The 8,547-nt window shown below is 38.8% G+C and overlaps 1 long non-coding RNA gene across 1 annotated transcript; it reads right to left on the bottom strand.

Moving 5' to 3' along the window:
• LOC108662134 lies at positions 2,666–3,539 on the bottom strand. The gene is made up of 2 exons (XR_001927916.1): positions 3,378–3,539; positions 2,666–3,291 (listed from the first exon to the last, which is right to left on the bottom strand). It is a non-coding gene; the product is annotated as an uncharacterized LOC108662134 (long non-coding RNA).

The raw sequence follows: 8,547 nt of genomic DNA, 5'->3' as shown, positions 1-8,547 counted from the left end.
AACAATTACAACTGATGAGCCGAAATGTGTCGATGATCGCTTATACAAAGGAAGTATATTTTTCTCGAAGGCCAAGTTGAAACGAGCTTTGAACATGTTGGCTCTAAAAGAGCAATTTGGGATAAGAGTAAAAAGGTCATGTAAAGCTCGTTATAAGGTTGATTGCAAGGACAAGGCATGCAAGTTCAGTGTGCGTGCAACAAAGTTACCTGAAAGAAGAGAATATTGACGAGTTCGGTCGTTCCACAAAGTACACACATGTACTGTCGATGGTTTGCAAAGACGATTTGCAACCGCAAGTGCGAAGATAATTAGTGAACTTATGTCACACAAGTTTTAGGCTAATGGAGTAGCACTGAGACCTAAGGACATAATTCGTGAGATGAGAGTTCAGTGGGGATTGGAATGCCTGTATGGTAAGGCCTGGCAAGTGAAGGAGTATGTGAAGAGGCTTGTTTTCGGTCCCCCAGATTAGTCATTTCAACTACTACCCTCGTATTTTTATATGTTGGAACAAGTAAATCTCGGCACAGTCACTGCAGTGTCTACTGATGAGGTAGAAAGATTCAAATATTATTTTTGGGCATACAGGGCTGGTGTTAGGGGGTTTAGGGATGTAATGCGTCCTACGGTTGCTATTGATGCGACACATCTGAAAGGCAGGTTCAAAAGTGTTCTGTTTGTCGCTGTATGCAAATATGCGAACAAGTGCGTATATCCAGTTGCATTTGGCATCAACCATGTTGAGGACGAAGACTCGTGGACGTGGTTTCTTAGCAAGTTGCGTGAAACAGTCGGTTGTCTTGAAAACACTATGTTCATTTTTTATCAGCATCTCGACATTAAGAAAGAAATCCAAAATACATATCCAAAAGCGCACCACAGTTTATGCAGGTACCACTTGAAGAAAAACTTTAAAAACAAGTTCAAGCGTGACGACGTTTTTATGATTTTCACCCTTGCTCGAGATTACTATAAGGTTTTCGATTTCAACAGACATATGACCCAGCTCAAGCAGATTCACATGAGAACCCACGCTAACCTTATGAGAATAAGCCCTGAGAGATGGGCATGTGCTTGTTCACTGGCAAGGAGATACCAAATGATGACATCCAACATTGCGGAATGTGTTAACTCATGCTTAAAGCATGCAAGACAAATGCCAATCACTGTTTTGATCGAGTTCATCAGAGACATGTTCCAGCGTTGGTTCTTTGACCGGTACGAAGAGGCCATCAAGGTGACCATGCCCCTCAGCCCTTAGGTTGCTAAGCAGTTGAGCAAACAGTTCAATGATGCACATTGCTCTGTGGTTAAACCTATCAATCGAGTGGAGTGAGAAGTTAAAAACGGGAAGATGGACAGACCTGTAAACCTGTCCCCGAAGGCATGTTCATGTTGTGAGTTCCAAATAGATTTACTACCATATAGCCATGCCATTGCAGCAATAAGGTCAGAATATCTTTATTTCTTGTTTGAACCCTAATTGACATAGTATTTACATTGTACTTGAAGATTGAGTTCATTGTATTTTTCAGTAAATGTAAACATGAAGCCATTGAATTCTACACTAACTACTATAAGACAACCATTTTGGTTGAGGGTTAAGTGAGGTCCATTCGCCCTGTGGGCCATCTTAGTGAGTGGGACATCCCCCTTCATGTGGAACAAATTGTCGTCTTGCCACCACCTTGGCGAGGCCAAGCGGGAAAACCTAGGAGGTGAAGGATTCCATCGGTCGGTGAAAGCAGTCGAGCACGGAGATGTTCGCAATGCAAGAGGTACGACCATAACAGACAAAATTGCCCATCACCATTTACAGTTCCATCCACATATTCAGCACCATCTCCAAGTCAATCGGTGCCTCCACGAGTGCCCCGACCGAAAGCATGTTCAAGTTACAGACAAACCGGTCACACATGCAACAACTGTCCAATATAAAGGACAATGTCTGAAAACGTAGGGTGTCTTGTGGATGAAGACAGCTTGTCGGCCTAACTAAATGTGTAACCCATGTGTAATCCTTTGTCACAATTTGCTCTTGTAGTATCTTACATTCATTCATATTTAGATTTTGTGTTTGTTAGTTTCCTGTTGTAGATGAGTCTTTATTTTTTTTATTAATTTTGTAGATATATTATTTGATTATTCATTTCATTTTGTCCATAGTTTTGAACACTTAATAGACTTCCGAAGTCCTTATACTATTACCTCCATATAAAATTTTAAGCCAATCAATTAACAAAATAATAATAATAATATTGTACCAAGGAGTTTACTTCAAAGGATGCAAGTCTAGAAAAATAAAATTTTGGACTAATTAAAAATATATGATATGAAATTTAAGATTAAAACACATGACTTGACCAAACAAATTTAAAAAATTTATGGATCATCCAATCAAATTTGATCAATGAATAATAATAACTAATTTTTATTACATTAAAACATTTTAAAGATAAAATTGAAGTATAAGGATGAAAATTCCTGAAAAATATATTATGCTAAGCTGACATGCTGAGTGCATGCAGATTTCTGTGGTGACATGTTGACTTGTTCCAGTTTTTAGGGGTGACATGCCATGCTTGAATTGTGTGACACGCCACGTGGTTACAATATTAAAATTTAAAGGCACTGTGTTTGAATTGACAAAAAAAAAGTAATGTATAAAATGAACGAATATCAAAATTAATAAAATTAATTGTATATACAAAAAATGTATAGACAAGGGTCGATATGTTCAAGCTTCGCTCTCACAACTGTTGGAAAAAATTTCTAAAGCGTATTGGCGACGCATATTTGCAATCATATTTTGCTTAACTCTGATCGATTCTGATTGCAAGATATCGTTAATGTAGCTTATCATGAACATACCGCAACTGACACTATTACCCTGCCGATGCACTTTAGCTTTTGACAAATGAATGTCCAATGGCATCGGCGTCAAATCTCATGTCTTCAGGCGTGTTTTGTGAAATAACTGGCTTGGTGGTAGATGATTGGCATAAATGTCCTAAGGGGTGTCATCTGAGCCGCTTGCACTCCGTTATCCTTAGCATCCAAAGTTCTTGCGGAGTCCACCACCTTGATCGTCCACCTCACCAAGTCGATCTTCGCTACCACCCAATGCCCACCAACATTGCAAGGTGCAAGGATGAAATCGACATCTTCCCATTTTTTCCCGTATGTCAGCTTCTCACCCTCCACATATGCCTTTAACTCATCGGGAATTACCATAGTCGATCGGGCATCTTCAGTTGGAAATGAGGTGTGTAGCATATGGATAGTGTCCTGTGAAGCATGTATACATTAGCTTACACTTAATGCAATAAAAAACTTAGTATTTTTAGAATTGAAAAATTTTCAAATAAACTTACGAAGAATATCGTGTCAACCACGCATGCATGGGTAATGTACAGCTTTGATTTCGGCTATGTCATCCGCTTACAAAGTACGCTGAGGCATGTACGTATATGTTCACTAGTCATTTCTTCTTTGGGATCCTCTAATATTGTGAAAAAGTCAACCTCTTAATTCCCTAAGATCCCGATGTTACGCCTGCATATGTAAGAAAATGAGTTTGAAAAGCCTTGGTGGATTAATGCTTCATTAAAAAATAATACTTGCAATGTTATTTATAAGCGTACCTCGCGCACTCGTCTTTCTTGCAAGCTTCGTACGCTTTAACCGTTGTGCTCTTTACATCCCGACGGCTCACTAAGGGGTCGACGTATGGGCTTGCCTTGTATTTGCTAGCCATTTTCACCCAAGCCCGCTCAGTTGGGTCTAAAATTTCCGCTGCATGATGATGGACATCAAATGACTCTAGTGATGACAATCGTGAGCCACTGGCTTCAGGAGTGCTTTGAGGAAGATGTTCCCCTCCTGTTGCTGGCTCCATTAATGCATCGACCTGAGGAAGATCCTCTCATTTCGCCACGACTAAGTGAAGGTCCCCCTCCCCTCACGCAGATGCATCGATAACTGGATCGGCCTCAAGAACAGGGTCTCCCTCAGCACCAGCAACATCATCGTGAATGTGCACACCAAGTTCATCATCGTGCCTATAATCATTATCATCGTGGTCCTCACCAGCACCGTCAGATGAAGGACCGCCCTACTTAACGAGACAAATGGGAAAATCCGTTAGCTTATATAATACCACAAACCATAAACTGAGCATAAAAAATAGAACTACACCGACTAAACGTAAAAGATCAATATATGAGTGAAGATAGAATAGCGTACCTGTGATTTAAGGCCGTCTAGAATCTTAGCAACGACACGATCCTCAAACATTTGCATCGCCAGAGTCAACGACTGAATTGAAGTCTTCAGCTTTGACATGTTTTTTTCATACCGGTGCATGATCCGTTGCAGTTGACGCTTCGTGACTACTTTGTCATTGACTCTTGTCGACTAGGTCAACTGCAATAACATATATTACTGTGTTATTCAATAATCATATATGGAATTGTTGAACCTTACCCGTTATAACTTTAATATCCTTATCGACAACTCATTACCACTTTGAGGTTGAGCATGATCGATTGGTGGTTGAGGAGCTGTGGTCGCATCGTCCAACTGCAAACACAAATATGTTATTTGATAATCACATATGGAATTGTTGAACAAAAGTTGTTATAACCATCCTTACCAACTTCTTGTTAGCATTGTGAATCTGAGGAGGATCTATCGGTGGTTGTGGAGCTGTCGTCGCATGGTCCAACTACAAACACAGATATGTTATTCAATAATCACATATGGAATTGTTGAACACAAACCTTTAGAACCGTCCTTACCGACTCTTCACTGTCATTACCATGGTCGTCACCTTCCCCTATCAACTCAGGGACCGAAAGCTCATCGACAACAACAGAGGCGGTGTGCCTCCTCTTCATGGAACCGGTGGCTCTTTTGTGCTTCAAGTTTCTCCTATTTTCCCTCACACCTAAGCCTCAATCCGCCCGATCCTTCATGTGCCCCATTGGCATGTATTGGTGGCCTTCAAATAACGGGACATCAATGTCCACAAAATAATCCCGACTGGCCTCATCCGGGGTGGGCTCTAAGGTCTCCACTGTCCACAACTGCAAAATAGAGATTGTGATTAAATTTTAGAAAAAAATTATTATACAAATTCACAGTAAAAATTAGTAACTATTCACTCACTTGCTGAGATGACTCCAACATCTCAACTGCCTTATAGAAGTCTTTTGGCTTCTGGTTGCATTGCCATCTGTACATGCGTGGGTAGACATCCTTCGGAGCAGAGGGGGCAACTATCTTTCGTAAGGCCGAAATTGCCTCCATTGCCTAGAATTGCAAGTCAAATGTAACCATTATCAGACCGTAAATGATAAACGATTGCAATCATAAATTATTATGTCAAAAGGAAAATGAAAAATGTTACGTGACAGTACCTGTCATAACGTGCGAGTCCAGGAACTCGACCGCCAGACGTGATGAAAACACACTAGGAGTCACCACCAATCTTTTTTTCTAGGTGTGATTGGCCACCTATTGACTCGATTCTAATCGACGAAGTCTTAAATTAATTTTAAGCCTCGTCGATAGAATCTTAAACTGGTCTACGTTTTTTAGGTCTAGGTTCAGGAGTACGGTTACGCCTAGGGAAAGATTAGCACCCCTGGGACGCCCGTTCCATGAACGGTACCATTTTTTTAGATTATCCTATTGAGCTTTAATCTTTAAGTTCATTATATTTTCTTAGCTATTATTCACTTATTTTATCTCCAATTTTACTAAATTATTTTGCTTGATTTTAAAATGAAATGCAAATGTGAGGCATGATGAAATGCATGTCGTGAAATAAAAAAAATGTCAGACGAATAACCTTTTATCGAGGACGTTCTCTCGGATCCGCCCATCATACTGGTGGGACCTGGGGAGTTCTCTCACCTAGGGAATTATCCGAGAAATTCGCCTTCGTAAATTTGATGAATAAATCCCATCATTGGGGTTATCGTACGTTTTTCTTTAAAAATAATGTTTTGTGAATATGAACTTATTACAAGCAAAAGCCTTTTTATTAAAGATGTTTCTCGAGCCCTCTCATCATACTGGTGGGACCCGAGGACATCCTTTCACCTAGGGAGCTTTCCGAAAGAAACTCGCCTTCGTAAGATCTACGAAAAATCACATCATCGAGACTTATACTCGCAAATAAAAATATCTATATGCAATGATATGCATGATGCAATAGAAATATATGATATGCTTTTGAAGTTTATTTTTATTTTATTATTTTTATTATTATTATATTTTTTTATTTTTTCATTATATTTTTATTTATTTAAAATTAAAAAACTCAAAACCCCAAAATTGAGGCCCTCCCATCATACTGGTGGAGCCTTAATTTGGATTTTGATCCTAGGGAAAATTAGCCTAGGATTACGACTTCTCGCGTCCCGACCGATCATCCCATCATCGGTATTGTTTACTTGTGTTTTTAAAATTGAATAATTCTTCTCTTTGCTCTCGTTCTCATTATTCCTTTATTTGTAGCTATATCTATTTTATAAAACTATCTCCTTTAAATACTTTGATAATTACATATTTAGTTTTACCACAATTTTTATTTTTTCATTCATTTCCATTCATAATTTTTCTATATCAACTTTTCTAATGAAGTTTATTATGTCTCACATTTCGACCCCTCTTACATCTTATACTATATCTTGAATCTAACCATATATTCCTTTATGTGTAGGTTATCCATTTAAGCAAACCCATTCCTATCACTAAATATTTATTATTATATTTCATTATATATTTTATATTCAACATTTGCCTAAAGTTATTTATTATTTCTAGTTGTTAAGTATCCATGTATTTCCACATATGAGTATTTCATTTTTGTATCCATTTTTTATAATTAGATAATAGGTGAATATTTTGGTTTTTATCTAACCTTATGGTAATTTCTATCTCTTCTATATTTTCCTAAAATAGTTTTTGCTTATTGTAATTATCTATATTTTTTTTAGATTTCCTACCTCACTGATTTTTCTTCCTTAACCTTTTTAATTCATTCCATCACACTAATATACTCTATATGTTATCTCATCTTCCTTAATATAAAGCTATATTATGCAAATCTTCCAACTTAAAAACATCAACATACACCACAAAATATCTGAATAAAAAAAAAGCCTAAGGCTTACCCAAAATTAGCTTCCCTTCCGACGAAACGGCGTCGTTCTACCTATTGACTATATAAACTTCTTCTTCTTTTTTTTTTATTTTATTCAGCTGGAGGTGCCCTGCTCTTTTCTACCCGTTCCCTTCTTCTTCTCTACTAGCTTTCTTACCCACATCGTCGGCGACAACAGAACCCTTCTCACTCTAAACCCACAATTGCAGCCTTTCTTCCCTTCTCTCACTCTTTTCCTCACTGACGGTTTGAAGACTGCTCACTGAACCTTTAAATATCTCTTCCCCTTTGCCGACAGCCCCAAGATAGGACCAAATAAAAAACAAAAAGAAAAAAACCTTCACTCTCATTGTCTACCGATGGCCTCTCTTTCTAGCCAAGTTCTTTTCGGCGTCGGCTCCTTTTCACTACTCGACGGCCCAAGCTATCTCTCTCTATTTTTTTAACAACCAGGACACTCAACCAAAACTCCCTCTCTTTGGTCGGCGGCACTAATCGAGCCTTCTTTCCTCCCTATTTTCTCTCACCCAAACGCTCAAGCACTCTCCCCAAAATAGCCGCACAAAACCCCAAAAATCTCCCTTAAAAAAATAACTAAAAATCCCCCTAAAATGAGCCAAAAAATCACCCAAAAGCCCCAACTATTCTCCCTCTCTCATTGTACATATTTTTTGATTTTTTGGTTGAGGATTTGTGGTTATGGCTGCTAGAAAACTTAGGGCTTTTGATTTTGGTTCTTTGTGTTTTTGGGTTGCTAGGGATTCCTAAGAATTTTTTGATTGTCTGTTCTTTGATTCTTGGCTCCTCCCCCAGGTTGCTACAGTGCCCCCTCCCTTTATACTCGTTTGTGGCTTTTGGAGGGGGCACGTTCCACTACTCTGCCAGACACGAGTTTTTCGGGTCTGGCACTGTAGTGGTGGTACTGGTAGGGGTGTCCGCGTTCTGCCAGTACTCTCTTTTTTTTTTCTCTTTTTTTTTTAACTATTCAGTTAATTAATTTTTAATTAATATTTAACTTTGGTTTATTATTTGTCAAAATTTAAGTGTCTACAGTACTTGTATCACCCATGTGAATCCGTAAATGTTGTACCGTAAACGAACCTTCTGCATGTTCGAGGAAGGCACTTCGAACCCTTTCAAAAGGTAGTCCAAGTTCAGCCTCCAAATATAGTGACCCCATGGGAAGACATTCTAAGCGTCGATGTCTTCCACCAACGAGAAGAGCCAAGGCGTCACCCGTATACGGTAGTCTTGACCAAACAAATTGTTATTCGCGATCAAGATGAGTGCCATCTTGGTCGCATCTCCTGATCGCTGAAAGTTACCTTCGCGAAACGTATCAAGCAAGGCTTGCAACTTAACGCTCTGTT

This window comes from Theobroma cacao, chromosome 5 (assembly GCF_000208745.1).
Source record: "Theobroma cacao cultivar B97-61/B2 chromosome 5, Criollo_cocoa_genome_V2, whole genome shotgun sequence".
NCBI classification, from domain to species: Eukaryota; Viridiplantae; Streptophyta; class Magnoliopsida; order Malvales; family Malvaceae; genus Theobroma; species Theobroma cacao.
This window is presented reverse-complemented; position numbering and strand designations above follow the sequence as displayed.